We start from the raw sequence: 26,774 nt of genomic DNA, 5'->3' as shown, positions 1-26,774 counted from the left end.
TTATATAAAAGAAGTCAATAATCCTAGTTTATATGAGAGCCAGATACTTACACTTTCTAATGCCGTTTCTGGATTCCGATGTTCCAGTGAGTAATTACCATACCCGCCATCAAAAATAAGAACTTTTCGTTAATTACAAAAACCCTAACAAGCCCATTTGAAAATCTAGAAAATTTAAAACTAAAAAAATAAAGAGTGGGCGATTCCCTTAAATACAATTTTTCCTCCTCCCAAGCAACTAGAGAAGTGATCTCCTTCATCGTCTCCTAAAACCTTAACAAATAATTGTGGTTTAAGTTGTGATAAATAAATTTGTCTAAAGCCCACCGACCATTTTGTCAAGGTACTACAAAAATGCCATGGATTTAAAGAAGTCTTAATTTGTAAAATGCGCAATATATTGGATGCCCATATAAAACAATAAGGCATGTAGAAATATTTTCTCTTTCTTTTTGTGTGTGTGTGTTTTTGTGGTTTTTGTATTATCCATTCAAATAAATAAATACATGTGTGTGTCTCAATGTGCCCGGCCACCTTTTTGTATAAAGGTTATTGTGGGATTAAAATGAAAACAATGCTGACATCAAATAAAGAACGTAAACAAATGCTGTCAACCATAACTGCAACTTAATACATATTTATTTAAGACATTATCTATATACACATACTAAAGATACATACAAATACATATGCATGCATTTATGTGTGTGTTTAGATGAAAGAGAAAACAGAAAAACGAAAAAACATTTTAATTTTCTTAAATGGTTTCTATGTTTGTCTTTGAAAAACGTAAGAAGCAGCCCTCACTCCCTCCAACACATAGTTCCAACCCACACACACACATATGTAACCACATATTGTCATGGCATATCCTTGTAGGCAACATGTGTGTATGTGTCAATTTTGGTTTTGTTATGTTAAATTATATGAAAGCAACAATTTGTGTTACCTTAAGGCACCCTGACACACACACAACCACACATGGTATTTTCTTACGTTATTTATTTTGTTTTGTGTAAATCTTATTTTTTGCGAAGTTAACAAGAAAAACAACAACACGATGATATGTTATCTTATTTAAAATACAAAAAAAGAAAGAATTTATTAAAAGTGAATATTTTTTTGTGAATATTTGATAACCTTGTGGCAGGATCTACCTTTGTTGGAGTGGTTTTTCAGCATAAATGTTTACAAAATAAATATTTCCGTATTCAAGTAGCTGTTGTAAATTTTTGGCTTATATAAAAAAATCAATTTTATATTATGTATTTTTTGTAGCTTATAAATAATTTAAAATATTTTATGTGAATGGAAAAGATAAAGCACGCTGAACATTGGATGAAGATGTTCTGTTATCAACACATATTATTCAAAAAATTCTCCGATGCTTAGGTCCCAATTTAAGAAAACAATCACAGAAACACCAGCTACTTTTTTTATAAAAAAACTCTTTGAGGACAGGCTTTTCCCCTAGTTTTTTTCTATAGAAATTAATTTACACAAAAGCCTCGGAACCTAATTTTTGTTCTTAAGATGAACATTCATACAAAATCGTCGGTGCCCTATTTTTGTCTACAGGGAAATAATCACACAGGAACCACAGTTCCATATAATACGATAAGTTAAAAAAAAAAAAATCCGCAAAGATATGTGTGTGTGTTTGTGGTTTTTGTATTATCCATTGGAAACATACAAACACGTGTGTCTATCGCTGTGTGTATGTGTGTTCGGCCACCTTTTTGTTAAAGGTAATGTGGGATTAAAATGAAAACAATGCTGACATCTAGAGGAAAAAAAAATACGCTGGACCTCAGTCCCCACCGGTTTTATTGTAAAAATAAATTCACACAGGAACCTCAGTTCCTACACTTAAATAAAAAAATCACACAGGAACCTTAGTTCACACCTTTTTTTCCAATAGAAATGAAATGCACGTAGGCACCCCAGTTCATAAAAAATATTTTATATAGTTTGCATGGGACTAAAAAAATATATTTTAACAAATCTATATTATTGACGTATGATTAATAAATTATTTTGTTATTAAAATAATGTATACGTCCTGAGGGCAAATAAATTAATAATACTCATACGCCAACGAGGTATTATTTAACAATTAAAATAACTCCTGTGTGAAGGGCTTCAAAAATATTAAAACAAAATCTACGTTTGAGGGCAGAGCTTCTAAAATGTTTAAGAGCACAGGAAAATCGGCTCCATATATTTTTCTATAGAAAATAAAATTGAAACAGAAAAATCGGTTCCCAAGTTTTGTTCTATAAAAAAATAGCACAGAAACGTGGTCTCCATTTTTATACTCTCAGCCCTATGGCTAATGAGGGTATATACACTTTGATAGGGTGATAATGTGCTTCATCGAAATATTGCTTTTGGACCCCATTTTTCTTTGGACCAAATCCGTTTCAGAAAATTTGGAGTTGATTTAAACATGTCTGTCACTCTGTCTGTCTTGCTGGCTGGCTTGTGCGCACGAAAGAGCTTCTAAAATGTTTAAGAGCACAGGAAAATCGGTTCCGTATATTTTTCTATAGAAAATAAAATTCTCACAATATTTGTTCTATAAAAAAATAGCACAGAATCGTGCTCTCCATTTTTATACCCTCAGCCCTATGGCTAATGAGGGTATATACACTTTGACACGGTGATAGTGTGCCTCATCGAAATATTGGTTTTAGACTCCATGTTTCTTTGGACCAAATCCGTTTCAGAAAATTTGGAGCTGATTTACACATGTCCGTCTGTCTTGCTGGCTAATGCGCACGAAAGGGCAGAGCTTCTAAAATGTTTAAGAGCACAGAAACGTGGTCTCCATTTTTATACCCTTAGACTTATGGCTAAAGATGGTATATACACTTTGATACGGTGAAAATGTGCTTCATCGAAATATTGGTTTTAGACCCCACTTTTCTTTGGACCAAATCCGTTTCAGAAAATTTGGAGTCGATTTAAACATGTCCTTCTGTCTATCTTGCTTTGCTGGTGCGCACGATAACTCTCGAATTGAATATTCGGTTTCATCCAAACCTTGCACTTCTTAATATCTCTTCTGTTCGAAGATGGGGAATATCGGTCCACTGCTTCTGGTACCTCCTTCCCCACAAAATTGTCAAAATTATGCTAAAAATTAATTTCATAATACCATGCAAACGGACTATCCGATTTCAACGAAACTTTGTCAACCTATAATCTTTACCGATTTGAACCCAATTTTGAAGATATGAATCATTGGTCCAATCCTTCTCGTACCTCCCCCGCAAAGGGTAACAACTTTCAATATTTGTGAATCCAATATCAGACGAATGAAATGTCGGATTTGAACCAAACTTTGCACAACCTATTATCCTTATCAAGCCCAGATTAAGCTTGAAGATAGGACCCATTAGCCCACTGCTTCCCCACAAATGATCCAAATTTTCAATATTTATAAATCCAATATCAGGCGATGGGAATGTCCGATTTGAACCAAACTTTACACAACATATTATCTTTACCAAGCCTAGATCAAGTCCGAAGATGATCTTTTCGTCTACTTCTTCTGGTACTTTCCACATAGGTCCTGAAAAATATTTTCAAACCAGTGAGCGGAGCAGTATAGTCGGACGGGGCCGACGATATGATATCCTACACAACTGCCACGAAAACCTAACATTCTGTAGTTTTATATTCAGAGCATGGGCAGTATTTCACGATATTTGCACCTTCTTGACAGACTAGAGGTCAACATATATTACTAATATTCAGTACAGCTCTTCTAATTACTTGTCCAAATTCCCTTCACCTTGGTTTGTGTTGTGATGTTCGGCTTTCAATTTCGGCTTTCAAACACACAAAATTGAGTTTTCGGTCCTCTTCATCAAAAAATTATTATCTGATCATGACCGAAAATTATAGGCGTTGTCCTTGACCATAACTGGAACCTCCTGGAACATTTCAAAGCGATCATTGCTATATTTCCACCTCCAGTGTGGTAATGGGTTACTAAATAATATCCGAATACGAAAGCACCTGTAAATATTTAAGTGTAACTCCCACATCCGAGTATATACGACTATATAATCGGTATTAATTAAAAGGCCAACCACTCCTCTTGGATGTGCTATCAACTTATCAAGTCTATGTCCTTCAGGAATAAATATATAGAATACAAATTTTGACATTTTCACACAAAACTCAGGGTACATTTGACCCGCTACATATTGACCGATCTTTATCTTTATGCTTATTCTTTGGCTCGATCCCCATTTCCATGTAGAAATTTGTTTGTGCCATAACTGCGGCCCCTAGAGCGACCAAAAAAAAACCTGACAAAAATAAAGTTTTTGGTCCATTTCATCCCCTTAATATTAACCGATCTTTACCAAAAATAATAGGGGTCTTCATTGACTAGAACCCATTCTACATGCAAAATTTCCTGAAGATTGGTCCATAACTGTGACCTGTATCGTGTTCACAAATTATAATGGACAGACAGGCGGACACACATGTGTAGATCGACTCAGCTAGTCGAGATATGTCGATCGGTGTACTTAAAGGTTGGTCTAGGACCAATATTTCGCAGCGTTACATACATACATACAACATAGTTGTGTAGGGTATAAATAATACCTGGTTATAATTACGAACACCCCCTCCGCAAATCAAAGGGTGAGCGTATATATATTTTATACTTGTTTATAGAAAAAAATACACCCAGGAACCTCAGATCCCAATTTTTCATTTGCCTTCAATTTTATTGTAAAAATAAATTCACATATGAACCTCAATTCCCACATTTTTTAAAGAAGTAAATTAAGACAGGAACCTTAGTTCCCACAATAGATAAAAAAAGGCACACAGGTACCTCAGTCCATAAAAAATATTTTAAAATATCTATAATAGAGACGTATGCAATATTTTGACGTATGATTAATAAATTAGATTATAAAACAATCATACGCATAATGTTACTTCGGTAATTAATATTATGTATACGCCCTGTAGTCGAATCTATTATTAACATGCATAGTCCATCGCATGCTTTGCTTAAAAAAATATTTGTATGCTTTTACGCTTAGAATAGTTCTCTCAAAACTTTTTTAAAAAATCTACGCTTCATAATAGTTCTCTAGAAAATATTAAAATAAAATAGTTCTCTAGAAAATATTAAAATAAAAAATATCTTCTAAATCTATACATCATAATAGTTCTCTGAAAAATATTAAAAAAATATTAGTCCTCTGAAAATAATTTTTAAAAAAATGTCCAACTGTGGATAGATCTTAAACAAATATTTTTAAAATTCTGTTAATTTATAAATACTAATATCCGCTAGCCAATAATGTCATCCTTGTGTTTCTCAATAAATATTCCTTTATGATTGTCCTGTAAAAAAATATTTTATCCCTAGAGACAATATTGAACACACAAACATATCATGATACAAAACATTTCAATTTTAATTATCAGAAACAATGACATGTACACACCTATATATATATATATATAATTTATTAAATCGACATCTGTGTTTATTTGAATATCTCTTTTCTTTATTTAATTGTTTGTTTATATATTTTACTTATAATCTTATGTATGTGTGTGCCTGTATATATTTCAAATAACAACGCGTACTTGCCCTCTGGGACATGTATTTTCATTTCAAATGCATTTATTATGCCAAATATTTCTTGAAAGGAATTTCAGTTGAATTTAAATCTAATTGTAGCTTACGGTCAAATAAATAAGATTTATATGAACATGGGTTTGTACATTTATATCGAATGGTAATTGTTTGATAAATTGTCAGTCATTGTTGAAATAAACAATAACAAAAATGCAGCAGATCCAATAGAATGCTCTGAGTGTGTGCCATGGAATACCATGGGCCATTACCATCAATTACTGTGACAATGTAAAGTACATAAATCATTTTAATATAATTTTGCGAAAATATTTCCTTTTTCTTAAATGGTAAACAATAATTCTAACCTCCAGCTGTGTTTGTTAATTAACATATTTTTTTCAAAAATCTACATTTTTACTAAATATTTAAATATGTTGGTTTAATTTTATTATGTAAATGTTTTCCCTATTCTCTGAGAAAGAGAAAAATATTTACCAGAAATGTTGTTAAATATTTATCCTTTTGAAAGGATGAAATTATTATTTCCTTGTTGATATTTACTTGATGTCTCGTCGTATACAATAGAAATTACCCAAACAAATATGTAATGATATATTTGTGTGTGTGTGTGTGTAATTTACTTTGTATTAATTACAATACAAGATTTATGGTAAATATGTTTATTTAGGCCATATTTGTGATTTCAAATGTCATTAACTTGTCAAAATTAAAATAATAATAATAATATTTTTGATATGCAGAATAAAGACGTTGTGACGTATGTTGATTGTTTTAATCACAAACAATAATCATACGCCTTGTGGTACATATGCTGTTACTATTATGTATACGCCTAGAGGACCAAGGCGTATGATTGATAGTCATACGTCGCTGAGGCCGAAAGGAAATTCATTTATATTTTAAATAATTAAGGTTGGAGGATATTTAAAAATATATAGGGCGTAAAAATATTTAAAACCAGTAAGGAAAGTAGTAAAGTCGGACGTGGCCGATTATATGATACCCTTCACCACTTTGGGTATATTCAACAGATGGGATCCTAACAGACGTCGCATTTTTGAAGGACCATTAACATGCAATTAAACATGTCATTCTGCAACCTATACTAAATTTTGGTCAGATATAGAGTTGGGAGCACTGTTTGAGTTCTTCATTTACTTATAAATCCAAATTTCGTGCAAATGGAAGGATATATAGGGACTTTGGTTCACAATTTACAAAAAAAAGCTGACGAAAATATCTGAACTGATTTTCACGAAATTTAACACACATCGTTCTGGGCTTAATTCAGAATGCTATGCCAAATTTCGTGGAAATCGAAGGATAAATAGGGACTTTGGTGCACTATTTACCTAAAATCGGACAAAAATATATATGGGAACTATATCTAAATCTGAACCGATTTTCACGAAATTTAACACACATCGTTCTAGGCTTAATTCAGAATGCTAAGCCAAATTTCGTGGAAATCGAAGGATAAATAGGGACGTTGGTGCACTATTTACCTAAAATCGGACAAAAATATATATGGGAACTATATCTAAATCTGATCCGATTTTCACGAAATTTAACACACATCGTTCTAGGCTTAATTCAGTACGCTGTGCCAAATTTCGTGCAAATCGAAGGATATATAGGGACTTTGGTACACCATTTACATATAATCGGACGAAAATATATGTGGGAGGTATATCTAAATCTGAACTGATTTTTCCCAATTTCAATAGGGTTTGTTCTTCGGCCAAATAAGTGAACTGTGCCAATTTGCATCCAAATCGCATCACAAATGCGACCTGTACTTTGTTTGCAATTTAACATGAACAGACAGACGGACGGACAGACGGACAGGCATAAATCGACTTAAAAAGTGATTATATGCATATTCTCAAAAGGAACCATGTGTCTATCTCGTTTCCGTTTGCCTGTTACAAACATATGCACAAAGACAAAATACCCTGTACCACAGTGTGCTGAAGGGTATAAAGATTTTGAAGGTCTAAACACAGGCGGGGATTTTTAAAACATAGATTTGGAAGGTCTATCCACAGGCTGGGATTTTTTTAAATATTTTTAAAGCCCACCGGCGTTGGTCTTTTAAATGACCTATCCACAGGCGTAGAATTTTTAAAAATACTTTTTAAACTGTACCCACTTGCCCGGATGTATTTTAAATTTTTTAAATATATTTTTATAGGTCTATCCACATTTTTATGTTTTTTTTTGCAGTTATTTGTTGGCAGTTCTAAAAATTCCTCTTCTCTAAATATTTGTTCTTCTCCCAGCACAATCACGCAAATTGTAGATTTTTTCTTTAATAATTTATTTGCCTATTAGTTTTCATTATGGAAGACCATTATTATTTCCGTTTTTTGATAACCTGCGCGCGATCTCCTTCATTTAAACGCAAACCGAGGGAGTATTCACTTCGCCATGACGTTTGAATAACATTTACATTTAGTTTCATAAGCAATTATGAGCTTTTTATGAAAATCGCTACTTGGACTAATAGTAGAAATTTCTATCCTATGACTCCTTAAAATATAGTATTCGAAGAATACTAGAAATTATGCCAAGGACAGGCATACTCCAATTTCGTAGATTTTTATGACCATTTTTTTGTTCGAAACAAATGAATTAATGTGTTTGTATAAATTTCGAAATGTTAATAACAGGGAAAGCCTAGAAATCCGAAAAACGAAAAACAACTCCACATTCAATTACCATAAATCCAAATTAGTAAGGAGAAAAACAAACAAACAGCCAAAACCTTGACAGGAAATATGTTTTTAGTTAGGGATTTATGTTGTAGCATCCCGCATAGGTTATCGTTATGAGTTTGACTTTTAACGCAGTGGGTAACTAAGTGGATTTACGGGTAAATATTTCATATTTACTTTTGCTCTACTTTTAATATTAACACACAGAATGTTGTTGTTGTTGTTTTATTGGTTGACAATAAATATATTGCAGTATAATGTTGTGGAGAGATTTTTTTTGTTATTTTTTTAGGGACATTTACAGTGGGCCTTTAGTACTGATTCACCCAAGAAAAAACATTTCAGGATTGTTCTTTAACAACATTTTTAGGGCAGTCATTAAAAAGATATTTATACCCTACACAACTATGTTGTCAGGGTATTATAGCTTTGTGCAGCCCCAAAAGTTAACGCCGCGAAATATTGGTCCTAGACACACCTTTAAGTATACCGATCGTCATATCTCGACTAGCTGAGTCGATCTAGACATGTGTGTCCGTCCGTCCGTCTGTCCATTATAATTAGTAAACGCGATACAGGCCACAGTTATAGACCAATCTTCACGAAATTTTGTATGTAGGATGGGTTCTGGCCAATGAAGACCCCTATTGTTTTTTATATTTAGGGGATGAAATGGACACATGTGTGTTCGTCCGTCCGTCCGTCTGTCCATTATAATTTGTAAACACGATACAGGCCACAGTTATGGACCAATCTTCACGAAATTTTGCACGTAAGATGAGTTCTGGCCAATGAAGACCCCTATTGTTTTTGGTAAACATCGGTTAATATTTAGGGCATGAATTGGACCAAATACTAAATTTTTGTCGGTTTTTCTGGTCGCTCCAGACGCGAACATCGGGAAATTTTACATGGAGAAGGCGGTCGGGCCAAAGAATAAGCATGCCTGTTTTGATAAGGATCGTTCAATATTTAGCGGGTCAAATGGACCCTGACTTTTGTGTGAAAAATTACAAAATTTGTATTCTATTGCCTATATATTTGCCCCTGAAGGACATAGACCCGTATATATCCAACATATATCCAAGAGGAGTGGTTGAGCTTTAAATTGATACCAATTATATGGTCGTACGTACTCAGGTGTGGAAGTTACACTTAAATATTTACAGGTGCTTACGTATTCATATATTATTTAGTAAACTATTACCACTCTAGAGGGTGGAAATATAGCACTGATCGCTTTGAAATGTAGCATGAGGTTCCAGTTATGGTCAAGGACAACGCCTATAATTTTCGGCGATGATCAGAAAATAATATTGGGATGAAGTGGAACGAAAACTTAATTTTTGTGTTTTTTTCGAGTCGATCTTTGGGCCACAATTGAAAGCCAAACATCACAACACAACCCTCGGTGAAGGAAATCTGAACAAGTAATTAGAAGGGCAGTACTGAATATTAGTAATAATAATATTTGTTGGCCTCTAGTCGTTAAGAGGGTGCAAATATCGCGAAGTTTTGCCCAAGCTCAGAATGTAGTACCGCAGAAGTTGTGTAGGGTATCATATGGTCGGCTCCGTCCGACTATACTGCTCCGCTCACAGGTTTAAAAAAAATATTTCTAAAAAAAATTAGCTGTGAACATAAACCTTTAAAAATCTAGTTTTTGTTTTCGGTTTATTCTGTGTTTTGGCGCACCACTGTACACACAACAAATTTTATTCCTCAAATTTATTATTGTCATATGCAAATCCATATATAACCCACGAAAGGAAAACATCGACGAAAACCAGCAATAATGTTTTGCTCGTTTGGAACATTTTACATATTTTATTGATTTATGTCAATGATTTATATTGACAATTTTTTATATCGGATTTTCTGGCTTTGGATTATAGACCACATTTTGTTTGTTGTCTTTGTGGTCTTATTTCAAAAAAATAACAAGTCTATGGTTTTGTCACAAATCTTCAATATTGCAAAGCGAGACAATGTATATATATATATATATATATATAAATGTATGAATAAATCATGGAAAAATTCAGGACATTTTGCAATATACATTTATATTTCACACAGAAGAGATGGGTCGGCGGGGGTATGGGGAGAATTGTAATAAATATTAATTGGAATCCATATGCAGTCAATTAGTTTGTTGTTTTTCTCGTTGTGTTTTTTATAGCATTTTTATGCATATGAGTAATAATTTATATTATTTTTCTTTTACATATACAACAATCATACGCCACCATAATCCTTTGGGGTCCGGCAACATTAATATCAATCATAAGCATCATAGGCCTTAATATGCAGCCAAACTAAAAAATTAAAATAACACCGCTACAAATAATAAATAAAATATTTACAGCTTTATGTTGACATATTTATGATGATTTGTAGGCCCAAGAAAAATGTTGAAAGTCCATTGCAGAATAATAATCATAATAAAATATGATATAATTGGAATTAATTCCAAACATGTGGTATTATCACTCAATACAAAATCGATATGATATATTAAGTATCAGTATTTTCACTTGCTTGATTTTTTTTATAATAGGAAATTTGCATAGAATTATAATTATTTTTTTGATTATTATTATCATTAACAAGTGCATCTCAATCTGGGCTATGGTATATTAATTGAAATCATATGCTCAACATAATTATCATGGGGGTTGGAATTAAAATCATTCATTTGCAGGATTATTTTTTTTTTTTGTATTTTTGCCTTCGACGGCAAACCACTCAGAAATAGTATCAAGGTTAAGTAGAATCGATTTGCTTGCGGGAAAAAAATAATTGAATACAAAACCTTTGGATGGCAAAATTATTTCTGTTATATATGTTACAATGTATGTTAAAATGTATATACACCAATATGAAAACCAAGGATAGAATATAGGTATTACGTGAATTTTTTCAAAACAATTTCTGATTGGCAAAACCCAGGCGTGGATTTGAAAACATCGTTTTGAAAACATTCTTTGAGCTCTATCCACAGAAGTACATTTCTTAAAAAATATTATGCCTAGACTTTTCACAAATTATTATACAATATATTATTACAAATATTTCAGGTCCGAATCATAGGTGATGATATTTTATAAGTACCCACAAGTATAAATTTGTTGGAAATAATTTCTATAGCCTTCACCACACTGTAACAGCAAAAGGAAACAAGATAGACACGTGGATCCTTTTGGGAATATGCATAGAATCACTTTTTGAGTCGATTTATGCATGTCCGTCTGTAGATGTTAAATTGTAAACAAAGTATAGGTCGCATTTATGATCCGATTTTGCTGAAATTTGGTACAGCTCATTTATTTGGACGAACCCTATTAAAATTGAAGAAAATCGGTTCAGATTTAGATATAGCTCCCGATTTAAGGTAAATGGGGCACTAAAGTGCCTATATATCTTTCAATTTGCACGAAATTTGGCACTGACTACTGAATTAGGTTCAGAATAATGTGTGCCAAGTTTGGAAAAATTCGGTTCATATTTATATATAGCTCCCATATATAGTTTCGTCCGATTTTTTGTAAATGGTGCACCAAAGTCCCTATATATATACTTCGATTTGCACGAAAATTGGCACAGCGTACTAGAACGATGTGTCTAGAACGATGTGTGGTAAATTTCGTTAAAATCGGTTTAGATTTAAATATAGTTCCCATATATATTTTCGTCCGATTTTATGTAAATGGTGCACCAAAGGCCCTATATATCCTTCGATTTGCATGAAATTAGGCATAGCGCACTGAATTAAATCTAGAACGATGTGTGGTAAATTTCGTTAAAATCGGTTTAGATTTAAATATAGCTCCCATATATATTTTCGTCCGATTTTATGTAAATGGTGCACCAAAGACCCTATATATCCTTCGATTTGCATGAAATTAGGCATAACGCACTGAATTAAATCTAGAAAGATGTGTGGTAAATTTCGTGAAAATCGGTTCAGATTTAGATATAGCTCCCATATATATTTTAATCCGGTTTTTTTTAAATGGTGCACCAAAGGCCCTATATATCCTTCGATTTGGATGAAATTTGGCACAGCGTACTGAACTAAGTCTAGAATGATGTGTGGTAAATTCCGTGAAAATTGGTTCAGATTTAGATATAGCTTCCATATATATTTTCGTCCGATTTTTTTGTAAATGGTGTACCAAAGTCCCTATACATTCTTCGATTTGCACGAAAATTGGCACAGCGTACTAAATTAAGTCTAAAACGATGTGTGGTAAATTTCGTGAAAATCGGTATAGATTTAAATATAGCTCACATATATGTTTTAATACGATTTTTTGTAAATGGTGTATTAAAGTCCCTATATATCCTTAGATTTGCATGAAATTTGTATTTATAAATAAATGAAGAACTCAAAATGTAAATGAAGAACCGAATGCACACAATATACTGAAATAAGTGTAACCTAACATGTGACAAATTTTGATATAATCGGTTTAGATTTCGATATTTTGTATAGGTTTGCAGAATGTCATGTTTAATTTCATGTTAATGGTCCTTCAAAAATGTGACGTATGTTGGGATTGCATCTGTTGAATATACCCAAAGTGGTGAAGGGTATTATACAGTCGGCCCGTCCGACTTTACTACTTTCCGTACTGTTTAAAATCTTTTTTCTAATCCCCACCTGTGGACAGACCTTCAAAAGCTATTTTTTAAAAATCCACGACTGTGGATAGACCTTTAAAATCATTTTTTTTTAATCTTTTTAAATCTTTTTAAAACCCGTGAGCGGAGCAGTATAGTCGGACGGGGTCGTCCTACACAACTACCATAGAATTCTATCTTTTTCGGATTTTTATTCCGAGCCTAGGTAATATTTCGTGATAGTTGCACCCTCTTGCCCGATCAGAGGTCAACAGCACCCCCTAATTACTTGTCCATATTCCCTTCTCCGTTGTGAATTTCGGCCTATAATCGTAGCCTATAGATCGAATCGAAAAAAAAAACACAAAAAATAAGTTTTCGGTCCACTTCATCCCAAAATTATTATCTGATCATCACCGAAAATTATAGGCGTTGTCCTTGACCACAACTGTAATCTCATGGAAAATTTCAAAGCAATCAGCGGTCTATTTCCGCCCTCTAGTGTGGCAATGGGTTACTGAATAATATCTGAACACGTAAACACCTGTAAAAATTTACGTATAACTTCCACATCTTAATACATACGACAATATAATTGGTATAAATGTAAAGGCCAACCACTCCTTTTGGATACACAATCAACTTCTCGGGTCTATGTTTTTCAGGAATAAATCTATACGCCCCAGTATGCTTATTCTCTGGCCCGATCCCCTTCTCCATGCAAACATTCACGGTATTTGGGCCATAATTGCGGCCTCTGGAGCGACCAGAAAAACCGACAAAAATAAAATTGTTGTTGTTTCATCCCCTAAATATTAACCGATCTTTTCCAATAGGGGTCTTCATTGGTCAGAACCCATCGTACATGCAAAATTTCGTGAAGATTGGCCCATAACTGTGACCTGTATCGTGTTTAAAAATTATAATGGACAGACGGACGGACGGACACACATGTCTAGATCGACTCAGCTAGTCGAGATATAACGATCGGTATACATAAAGGTGGGTCCAGGACCAATATTTCGCGGCGTTACAAACTCAGAAATCTATAATACCCTAACAACATGGTTGTGTAGGGTATAAAAACATCAAAATGTGGATAGACCTTTAAAAATATATTTAAAAATTTTTTTAAAAATCCTGGCAAGTGGATAGACCTTAAAAGGTATTTTTAAAAAATCTACGCCTGTGGAGAGACTTTTAAAAAATATTTTTAAAAAATACACGCCTATGGATAGACCATTAAAAAGATCCACGCCTGTAGATAGACTTTTAAAAAATATTTTGTAAAAAGTCCTTGCCTGTGGATAGACCTTTAAAAAATTATTATTAATGAGTCCACGCCTGTGGATAGACTTTTTAAAATTTTTTTTTAAGTCCAGGCCTGTGGATAGCCCTTTAAACTTTTTTTTTTAAAAATCCACGCCTGCAAATAGACCTTTACCACGCCATTGTATAGACATTGCGAAATATTTATTTTTTTTAATCCACGCCTGTGGTTATTCTTTAAACATATTTCTTTAAAGGATCATCGCCTGTGGATAGACCTTTAGAAATATTTTTAAAAAATCCAAGCATGTGGGTAGACCTTCAAAATCTATGTTTTAAAAATCCCGTGTATAGACTTTCAAAATCATTTTTTAATCCACGCCTGTGGATAGACATTCAAAATCTATTTTTTAAAAATCCACGACTGTGGATAGACCCTTAAAATCTATATTTTTTTTAAATCTACATCTACATAGTTTAAAAAATGGATAGTCGTTAAAAAAAATAGTTTTAAAAAATCCACTCCTGTGTAGAGGCTATTTTAAATAGCGTACTCCTCTGCGTATAATTAATTTTATTCCGTGGGACCATGGGAACGTATGACTAATATTTTATTAATATATTTATTAATTACTGTTATTTGAAAGAGATTTTAAAACTTTCTATGTTTCTTCTGTTAAATAAATTACAAGAAAAAATTAAGGAAAATTTGTCAAAGAACTTTTCCCTACTGGGAGATAAACAATCAACAAAATAAATAATGTCAAGTTTGTTTTTGTTAATTTCCTAAAACAAAAACCAAAAAAAGAAGGCGACAACATGTGAGACAAATTGTAAACAAAGACAGCTGATTTATATCCTGCTTTTGTTGTTGTTTTTTTTTTTAATAAAAAAAAGGATAACATGGGATGAAAATACCAAAAACCCCTTAACACTCGTTTGCTCAACCCTTTATCAGTAATCTTTTGAAGAAAAACGAAAACAAAAGGAAGTTAAGTCACCTTCCCTTTGTCGAAATGCCTATCAGTAAATCTCAAATTTATCTGATGTTAATTTACTCCCCTTCCCATATTTTGTGAGTGATTTGGATAAATGGGGAAGGGTAGGATTTTCACACTTGTTGTTGACATTTTATGGCAAGTAATTTATAAGTGACAAAATTCCTGGCAGGTACCCTATCCACATTAGTTAAAGTCATCCTTCGCCAAATTAAGAAATTAAAGAAAAATTGTTGTCCCTAAGTTTTCCAAATATTTGCCTCGAGAAAGGAATGTAAGTATAAGGTGTCAGTACGAAAAAACTCAACCCATTTTTTGTGACTTATTTTTGCCATGTGTTGTAGTTGTTCATATTTTAATTTTCATAATAAATAATGCCTTCCAACATAATTCTTAGAAACTTGAGTCGTTGCCCTGCATTCCTTGCAGCCAGCCGAACTTCAGCCGTAAATAATTGTGTAAAGAAAAGGGGGGAGCTTAACTTTTACACGCTTGCCAAGATTTTCATTGTTTTATTTTTTCCTGCCATGCCAAGGAAAATGTAAAGTTCTGTGTGTGTGTTTTTTTTTCGCTTTCCGTACATCTCATGGCATTTTATATTTTAATTAGTCAAATAAATGAGGATTGAGGATTAAGTTTTATTAAAAAAAATTAAAACAAAAATGTAGAGATACTTTTTTATGACTGTTCTTTCCAGACAAAAAAAAAATATACAAGTTGAAAAAGAAAGGCAGTAACATGAAGACAGGAAAAAACAGTAACATTAATATGCCTGCCACAGGAGACGATGTTAAGGATTTTGACAAGAATTAAGAATTGTTGCAGCAAACTGTGGCAGTAACAAAAAAAAAAAAAAAAAAAAAAAAAACTCGATTTCTGTCTGCCAAAAATTCATTAACGAAAAAGATGAACGTGTAAAGGATTATTTCTTTACAAGTTTTTCCTCTCTTTTTCTTTTGCTTGTTTTTTTCTCTTCAGTGCAAAGGCTTTTTCCTTGTCATTATTTTCCATGATAATTAAGTGAAAATGATAAATGATTGTTAGCTGTCATCTGTTGTAACATGGTCTTCATTTTTCTGCAATTTTTTTCTATTTCACTTTGCAAGTTTTTTGGAAGATTTGTTGCTTTTTTTAATTTGTGGTGATGTGAAATTTGTCAGATGTTCTAACAACGATGGTTAGTAATAAGAAGTTTTTGGTTACAATACTAATTAGCATTTCAATACCAAAACTGAGAATTTTCCTACACAATGAAAATATTAATGGTGGAGGATTTTGAAAGATTGGCTAAAAGCATAGAAATAACAATTCGTAGGATTTTCGTGGATGTTTTAAAAATATTTTTTTCTAGATCTATAGAGAGGGTTGAATTTTTATACTCTTCACCACACTGTGGTACAGGGTATTATGTCTTTGTGCATATGTTTGTAACAGTCAAAAGGATACGAGATAGACATATGGTTCCTTTTGAGAATATGGATAGAATCACTTTCTTAGACTATTTATGTATGTGCGCCCGTCCGTCTGTCCGTCTGTAGATGTTAAATTGTAAACCAGTGAGCGGAGCAGTATAGTCTGACGGGGCCGACCATATGATACCCTACACAATTTCCACGAAAATCTAACTTTCTGTGGTTGTATATTCTGAGCTTGGGCAATATTTCGCGATAATTGCACCCTTTTGACCGACTAGATGTCAACAAATATTTCTAATATTCAGTAGAAGAGGGGTGAACTTGTCCAGATTCTCTTTACTGTGGGTTATGTTGTGATGTTGGGCTTTCAATTGTGGCCTATAGATCGACTGGAATCGACTTGCACTTCATCCCAATCGACTTCCACTTCATCCCAAAAATATTATCTGATCATTACTGAAAATTATAGGCGTTGTCCTTGACCATACTTGGAACCTCATAGAACATTTCAAGCGATCAGCGCTATATTTCCGCCCTCTAGTGTGGTAATTGGTATCAATTTAAAGGTCAACCACTCCTCTTCGATACACTATCAACTTCTCGGGTCTATATCCTTCAGGAGTAAGTATATACGCCATACAATACAAATTTTGTAAATGTTCACACAAAAGTCAGGTTCCATTTTGACCCGCTAAATATTGACCGATTTTTTATCAAAACAGGCATGCCTATTCTTCGGCCCAATCCCCTTCTCCATGCAAAAATTCGCAGTGCTTGGGCCATAAATGCGGCCTCTGGAGCGACCCGAAAACCCGACAAAAATAAAGTTTTTGGTCCATTTCATTCCCTAAATATTAATCGATCTTTTCTTCATTGGCCAGAACCCATCCTGTATGCAAAATTTCGTGAATATTGGTCCATAACTGAGGTCTGTATTGTGTTTACAAATTATAATGGACAGACGTACGGACGGACGGACACATATGTCTAGATCGATTTAGCTAGTCGAGATGTGATGATTGGTATACTTAAAGGTTCGTCTAGGACCAATATTTCGCGGCGTTGCAAACTTTTGGGGCTACACAAAGCCATAATACCCTGACAACATAGTTGTGTAGAGTATAACAAAGTACAGGTCGCATTTATAATCCGATTTGGCTGAAATTTGCCACAAGCCACTTATTTGGCCCAAGGACGAATCCTATTGAAATTGAAGAAAAATCGGTTCAGATTTAGATATAGTCCGCATAAAGTTTCGTCCGATTTAAGGTAAAAAGGGCACCAAAGTCCCTATATATCTACCGATTTGCAGGAAATTTGGCATAGAGTACTGAACTAGGTCCAGAATAATATGTGCCAAGTTTCATGAAAATCGGTTCAGATTTAGATATAGATCCCATATATGTTTAGTGCAATTAGGTCTAGAATGAAGTGTGCCAAGTTTCGAGAAAATCGGGTCAGATTTAGGTAAAGCTCCCATATATATTTTCGTCCGATTTAAGGTACAAAGTCCCTATATATCTTTCGATTTGCACGAAACTTGACATAGGGCACTGAATTGAGTATAGAATGTTGTGTGCCAAGTTTCATGAAAATCGGTTCAGATTTAGATATAGCTCCCGTATATATTTTCGTCCGATTTATGGTAATTAGTGTTCGATTGGCGCGAAATTTTGCATACTGTACTGAATTAAGTCTAGAATGACATGTGCCAAGTTTCGTGAAAATCGGTTCAAATTTAGATATAGTTCCCATATATGTTTTCGTCCGATTTAAGGTAAATGGGACTCCAAAGTCCCCATATATCTTTCGATTTACACGAAATTTGGCATAGGGTACTGAAATAGGTCCAGAATGATGTGTGCTAAGTTTCGTGAAAATTGGTTCAAATTTAGATATATCTCCCATATATATTTTCGCCGATTTTATGTAAATTGTGCACTAAAAACCCATAGTTTGGCCAACTGGCACACAATTTGGTACAATGTACTGAAGTTACTACAACCTTTCGTGTGTCAAGTTTTCTTGAAATTGGATCAGATTTCCATATAACTCCTATATATATTTTAGTCGTATATTAAGGAAATGGTGCACTAAAGACCCATAGCTAGTCCGATTGACACAACGTACTGAAATTAATATAAATTAATCTCTGGCAAGTTTCCTTTAAATCGATTCAGATTTAGATATAGCATAGCTTCCATATATAATTTCGACCTCGATTCATGTTGATTGTACACCAAATAATTAATGGGTGCTTGATTCATATCATATTTTAAACAGGGAAGCATACCAAATAGCGTGGGTAAAGTTTGCTTTAAATCTATTAACAAAATTTAGGATAGGTTGCAGAATGACATGTGTAGGGATTGATGTTAGTCGGTTTGTATATAGCTAAATATCACATATTTAAGTTCGTTCAATTTCATGTCAGTGCGCCACCGAAAAGGCGACATCTGTTAGGATACATATAGGAATATATGAAGGGTATCATATGGTCGGCCCAGTCCGACTTTACTACTTTCCTTACTGGTTTTTAAATATTTTTTTGTAGGTCTATAGACAGGCGTGGATTTCTAAAAATATTTTTCAAGGCCTATAATAAGGCGTAGATTTCTTCAAGGCCTATAATAAGGCGTAAATAAATATTGTTAAAGGCTTATCGGCATATTTGTTGTTTTTTTTCAGCAACATTTGCCTTGTGTTTCAGGAACTTCATAAATTCAAACAATAGCCTTGTATTATATTAGAAAACAACAATGTCATATAGGACATCCTTCACTACTTCCTCCCGTTACATTTTGCTATAATTTTTTATTATCCCTTAAGAATTTTTTTTTCAAAAATTTATAAACTTCAGACGATGAAGGAAAATATACTGCCATTTTTATAGGCAATTATTATTATTATCCTGACGGCAATTATTTAGTTGTCATGTAGATAATGTTTTTTTGACAAGTTTTCACCAACAGGTGGCATTTACGCATTTACGCATTTTTATTTGTCGGGAATAAAAGAAGTAGAAAACGTTGTAGAACATTATTAAGAAGTTTGTTATGGCAATCGACTGTGATGGTTTTTATATTCATAAATTATGGACATTTTTATTCAGTTGGCGTTTTTATACTTTTTTCGATTTTTTGTGCTGTCTAGACTGCAGGTCACAAATCACCTGCTGGCTTTATTTGTTAGAGAATGTTTTTTTTTTTTGGGTTTTTATTTGTAAATCATGTGGGTTATGGCCAAAATTTATTGTCCAGACTAAATTTATGCTGAATTTGTGATAACAAATAAACATTAAAAATTCGGAAACAATTCATAGAAAAAATACCTTTGATGAAATGGTTTCAATAAAACCATAACAAAAAATATTGAAATGGATTCCTCTGCAATGGAAAAATGTGAGTTGGCCAAAGAAGGCAATGACAGTCTATTGGATTAGCAAGGAAGCCTTGGAAAATTAATAAAATTAGAAGTATTGTCCTTCGATTAAAAAAAAAAAATAAAATAACGACTATCGTCATAGGCGGATTTTCTTAAAATAGTTTTTTGACGAACGTGTTTGTAAGAGGTTCGGGTTCTGAGTCGATTTATGCATGTCCGACCGTCCGCCTGTCCATTTAAAATTGTAAACAAAGTACAGGTCGCATTTATGATCCGAATTGGATGAAATTTGGAACAACTCGATTGTTTGGTCCAAGGACGAACCCTATTGAAATTGGAAAAAATCGGTTCAGATTTAGATATAGCTTCCATATATATTTTCGTCCGATTTCAGGTAAATGGTGTACCACAGTCCCTATATATCTTCGATTTGCATGAAATTTGGCATAGCGCACTGAATTAAGTCTAGAATGATGTGTGCAAAGTTTCGTGAAAATCGGTTCAGATTTAGGTATAGCTCCCATGTATAGCTTCGACCGATTTTAGGTAAATAGTCCACTAAAGTCCCTGGAAATCTTTTGATTGGCATGAAATTTGAAACAGAGTAATGAATAAGATCGAGAATGATGTCTGTCAAGTTTCATGAAAATCGGTTCAGATTTGGAAATAGCTGCCATATATACTTTCGCCCGAATTAAGGTAATTGGTGCACCAAAGACCCTATATATCTTTCGATTTGCACGAAATTTGGCACAGCGTAATGAATAAGATGGAGAATGATGTCTGTAAAGTTTCATGAAAATCGGTTCAGATTTAGAAATAGCTCGTATATATACTTTCCCCCTTTTTTGGTATTTGGTGCACCGAAACCTTGGAAATCTTTTCATTTGCACGAATTTTGGCATAGCGTACTGAATTAACGCTAGAATGACGTGAGCTAAGTTTTTGTGAAAATCCATTCAGATTTACATATAGCTTCCGTATATATTTTCGTCGGATTTTTTATGTAACCAAAGTCCCTATATATCTTTCGATTTGCACGAATTTTGGAATAGAGTACTGAATTAAGTCCAGAATGATGTTGCTAAGCTTCGTGAAAAGGTCTGGTGTAATATAAATTAGTCTCTGGCAAGTTTCCCTGAATTGGTTCAGATATAGATATATAACGAAAACGCGTCGTCTGTTAGGATACATATGTAGAATATATCCAAAGTGGTGAAGGGTATCATATTGTCGGCCCAGTCCGACTTTATTACTTCCCTTACTGTTTTTTTTTATTACGAAATAGGTTTTATGACCTTAAATTTAATTACATTGAATCGGTTACCATTGGTCGTATAATTAATATTAATTTTTCTTCTCCAATCCAGGGTGCGTATACTTGACATTTATTGATTAATAATTTTCATACGCATTTTAATAATTTTCGCTTTTTTTTACAGCAAGAAAATTTCTAAAAATAATTACAAAACAAAATTTACGTGAAAATTGTTTTTGAAAGAAAAAAATCCAAAGAAGAAAAGTTAAGACCAACCGTCAAAATATTTTCACTTTAGATAATGTCATAAACACAACACCACATTGGTGGCTGGGGACACTCGCCAGGGGATGGAAGTGGTGGTACTGTTGTTGCCATTTATTTTCCACTTGGTGTCACATTCACTGACACATTAAATACTTTCGAATTATTCTATATGAGAGCCGAGAAAAAAAAGAAAAGTGTGCATGGCTACATGCGTCTGTGTGTGAAGGCTATATCCTTGCCATGTACACACATGTGGGTGTGTGTGTGAGTGTGCATGTGCATGTGACACCAACCGGCATTCACGTTAAATGTTGCTGTTGGAAACATATTAACAATGTTCGTGATGTTGTTGTTGTTTGCTAAAGCTTAACTCTTTGTTAATATACACAGGAGGTTGGACTGCTGTTGTGGAGAATGGAAGGGGAGGAGGTAGGCCGGGTAGTCTAATGTTTTGTTTATATTTTATTATTATGATTATTTTAAACATAGACTTATGTTACCGACACATATGACATATACAGTTTGTTTGTTTGCTACTTGCTTTCACTTTTTTCATCGTTGCTGTTGTTTTTGTTGTGATAAAGTCTTTTTGTCTGCAAATAATTGTTTCAGAGTCTATGTGTGTGTGTGAGTGAATGAGTCACTGTAATTTTTTTTAGTATATAAAAATCATAAACAGCCTTGACATTGTCATTGCAGCTAATGTCCTTTGTCTTTGTGCAGCAATGTGTGTGATATATATATATATATATGAACGTGTGAATGAAATAAATGCGAAATGTGGATATGATTATAAAGGTATTTTAATTTTCCTAGAGGTGGTGAAATATAAATTGTCTATGGGCGGGGTAAATGTCATTGAAAGAGACTTGACCAACTGAGTTATAGAGAGGGACGGGTATAAGGAAGCAATTGTAAAAAAGTAAAGGTCTATTCGCACACATAGATATTCTAAAAATATTTTGTAAAGACTATTCTCAGGATTAAATATGTATAAAAATTTAAGTGAAATTTTTAATAATATTTTCTGAAGGTATACCTACATTTAAAGACCTATCCAGAGGCGTGGATTTTTAAGAATTATGTTTAAAGGCCTACTCACAGGCGTGGATTTTTAAAAAGTATTTTTGAAGAAGTATTTGGGTGGCGTAGGGGATGATAGATACCAACGTCTCTGATTGGTTTTAACATAACATGGTGGAGGGTATCCAAAGTTCGGCCGAACTTAAAGCTTTTTCACTTGTTTAAAGATTAATTTTTGATGCCTTCAACAAGGCGTAGATTTTTCAAAAAAATATTTGTTGGTGCCTTCAAAATCTAAATCATCTAAAAAGCTACACCCCAATTAAAGTTAAATATCGTATCATCGTATGGGTGGCGTAGGGGATGATAGATACCAAGCAACGGCTCTGATTGGCTTTAACATGGCAAAGTCCAGGCTTATCTTGGTTCCTCTTTCATCTCAATTGTGGACACTGACCTACCTGCGGTGCCACCAGGGGGGGCTAATTACATCACCCGATGAAATAGTGAACTAATATGTCCCTCGAGTTCACTCATAAAAACTATAAAAAATGGGTTGCGGCGTCGGGTTAGTTTCCCACTCTCGGAAAACCCAACCTACTATGAAAAAGCACAGAAAAAGAAAACCAAACCCCCCTAATGTTGACGACCCCCGCAAACGTATAAAGGACCACTATTTGCGAATCTGCACTTGGGATGTGCGCACGTTGTACAGAACAGGCGCAGTGTTCGCTTTGGCGGATGTACTCAAGAAGTACAAAGCCGATATTATTGCCTTACAGGAAATGCTATGGAAAGGGGCTGGCGTAAGTAAATCAGATGATTACGCCCTGTATTATAGCTGTCATGGAAAGAGACGTGAATTTGGCTGCGGATTTATGGTTAACAGGAAAATAAAAGACCTCGTCTCCAGCAAATTGCTATAATCCGTATAAAAGCAAAGTTATTCTACATCAGTCTCATTTGCGCCCATGCTCGGACAGAAAATAAAGATGAACAGACCAAAGACATATTTTACGAGCGCCTAGAAACAGTATATGAAACATGACATTAAAATTCTGCTAGGAGATTTGAATGCAAAAATCGGAAGGGAAAATATCTTTGGCCCCACCGTCGGAAAATTCAGCCTTCATGAAGAAACATCCGACAACGGCATGAGGTTGATTGACTTCGCTGCAGCAAAAAAACATGGTAGTTAGCAGCACCAGATTAAAGCATCTCTATATACACAAGGCCACCTGGATCTCTCCTGATCAAGCAATGAGAAATCAAATTGATCATGGGGTGATAGACGGAAGGCATTTATCCAGTGTTTTAGACATCCGATCGATCCGAGGAGCGAATATCGATTCGGACCATTACATTGTGGCAGCCAAGGTACGAACCCGTTTTAATGTAGCAGCAAAGGTGCGATCTAACACTAACGGGATGAGGCAGCTCTTGGGGTGTTTGAAAGAAAAATTATCCAAAAGATCTACGGGCCGATCTGCGTCGACGGTGAATATCGGCGTCGAATGAACCACGAGCTTTACTATTTATACGGAGACATCGACATAGTCAGTCGTATTGAGATGCATCGACTACGGTGGCTAGGCCATGTTGTGCGAATGAATGAGAATGCCCCAGCTCAGAAGGTATATAAAAGCGAGCCTACTAATGGTTCTCGTAGAAGGGGAAGGCCGTGAATTAGATAGAAAGACCAAGTAGGAAAGAACATCTTGGAACGTGGTCTTCCAACTTGGTGGATTTGCGCACAACACCGACGCGCTTGGAAATGGAAAAACCGTTCTGTAATCAAGCCAGCTATGAAAGTAACTATTTTTGAAGACCCTACCACAAAATATTGATGAGTGCTTACATTTTAGGGTAACAAATAAATCAAAAACTTTATTTTCAGTTTTTTTTCTGTCCGCTATTGGGACTCGAATATCATGAAATTTTACATGAGGAAGCAGATTTCGCCAAAGAATAAGCATGGTACCTTTCATGATAATCAATGAATATTTATTGGGTCAAATGCACCCAGACTTTACTTTTGTTCGGTTTTCGAGTCACTCTAGAGACCACAATTATAAGTCGAACATCATAAATTTGCCACGGGGAAATCATTATCCTGAAATGTTGCCAGTGAAGAAAATCGGCTTTGGGAGAAAAATTAAACTACAATATTTCAGTATTATCATTATTACACTAGACGGTACAAATATCGTGAATTAATTCCCAGGTTCGGAATAAAGATCCATAGAATATTAAACGTCAGTGGTAGTTGGGTAGGGTATCACATGGTCGGCCTCATCCGACTGAGTTGCGTATAAAAATATATTAAAATGACATCAAGTGTACGCAATTTCGTACTTCTAAATCAATAATAATTATACACACCGTAGTTCAATATACCAAGTATGGGATAAAATGGACCATTGACTTCGGAATTCTTAATCTAACACATTGTTTTTACGTTCTCTGAATAAAAACAGTTCGAAGCTCAAACTTTCCAGTGTTTAAAAATTAAAAAAATATATATTTTAATTTTTAATTCCTCACTCAGTGGTAAAATTGTTTCTTACATTTTATTAAAAAAAAGTAAAACATTGTTTTTTTAAAGATCCCAATTTTTTCTTTTTTTTCTTCTTATTTTTTATAAATTTTGTTACTGGTTTAACGAAATCCTTATGAAAATTTCCCCAATCTTTTTCACAGAGTTAGTATTAACATCTTCACAAGAAAACACAACGTTGTAATAAAGAAAAAAATCCTTACGACAATTAGCTTCATCCGATTTATCGCGACAATCGGGACTACCATCGCACCACCAACTCTGGGGAACACATTGTTCGCCATTGCTGCAGGTGACTTCATATGGTTTGCAGAAGACCACTAATTTGGAAACAAAATATTAAAAACAATAATTATATATAAAATAAATTAAAAAATATATAAACAAATCACAAAAATAAAAAATGTTTCGAACACATAACATAGACCAGGTGTGTATGTGTTGGTTTAAATAAAAATAAAAAAAATAAGAAAATTTTATTCCCAAAACTTGATTACTTACTGCACAATGATGAAAATTCATCGGAGCCATCGGCACAATCCTTTTCATTGTCACAGCGCCATCTGTTGGGTATGCATTTGCCATTGCCGCAACGGAATTGTTCAATGCCACAAGTGGAGCCTGTAAAGAGAGAGAGAGGGAGAGAGAAAAGAGAGGCTATGAGTTTGTGTGCGTTGTATAATAGAGGAAATATAAAATTAATAATAAAATTCCTAAAAAAAATAAATAAAAAAAATTGTTACAACTTAATTATGCAAAATGGAGCAGCAAACAACAAACAAACGCTCGAACAGAAGGTCTGTGTGGAATATTTGTGTCTAGTTGTTTGTCTATCTGTCTGTCTCTAACTGGGTTTAGTTAGTTTGTTTGCCATTAAAAATTCTTGTCTATGGCCCAGACCTTATGTTTATGTGCGGGTATGTTTTTCAAATTTTATTTTTTATATTATTTTAAGTATCGTTTTTGTTGGTCATTGCCGGGGCCAGGGGCCACAGTCGGCAGTAGCTTGGCAATTTTGTTTTATAGTTAATTAACTTTAAGAGGCCACATAATGACCCTACCGGCAACACGCCACAAAAATTGTTTTAATAACAGAAACAAGCAGAGGGGGGTGGTGGATTTATTTCGAGTTTGCAGAGAGAACAAATATGAAAAAGAGAGGGATGGTTTTTAGAGGCGGTATTAAAGAGGGCTGATGGATTTACTTATATTTCTTACAACTACAGAAAAAACAGGAAGAGAGGGAGGGAAGGAGGTATATTTAAATCTGCAATTTCTATGTTATAAAATATTATCCATCCCCTCTCTTCACCCTGGATTTTAATTTCATTATTTTTTTTAATATGTCTTCTCATCGTAATTTTTATGACTACATTTTTTTGATTTTTTTCGCTCCTTGTGGTCTACAGTTTTACTTAATTTAATTTCAAGTCTCATAAAATTTATGGCCTGTCATCTCGATGTGCGACAGATAAAACTTAAAATGTAAAATAATATTTAAAAAAAAATGTGAATTAGCCGAGGATATAGCGGCTAAAATCATCAAATCAAACAAAATGTTGAAATGCCAGATATTATCCGCAATGCATAAATGTAAGAAGGAAAAATTGCCCAGA

General features: G+C 33.9%; 1 protein-coding gene across 1 annotated transcript in view; it reads right to left on the bottom strand.

Moving 5' to 3' along the window:
- LOC133321433 (very low-density lipoprotein receptor-like) overlaps nucleotides 1-25,780 on the bottom strand; it is an 85,229-nt gene extending 59,449 nt beyond the window's left edge. The window contains exon 1 of the mRNA XM_061530523.1: nucleotides 25,660-25,780. The gene's annotated coding sequence lies outside the window, so the exon portion shown is untranslated. The remainder of the gene's footprint in view (nucleotides 1-25,659) is intronic.
- Between the last annotated feature and the right edge of the window lie 994 nt (nucleotides 25,781-26,774).

This window comes from Musca vetustissima, unplaced genomic scaffold, assembly GCF_032173495.1.
Source record: "Musca vetustissima isolate MV318-11 ecotype Yass unplaced genomic scaffold, APGP_CSIRO_Mvet_v1 utg27947, whole genome shotgun sequence".
Lineage (NCBI taxonomy): Eukaryota > Metazoa > Arthropoda > Insecta > Diptera > Muscidae > Musca > Musca vetustissima.
The sequence above is the reverse complement of the archived record's forward strand: the minus strand, read 5'-3'. Positions and strand labels throughout refer to the sequence as shown.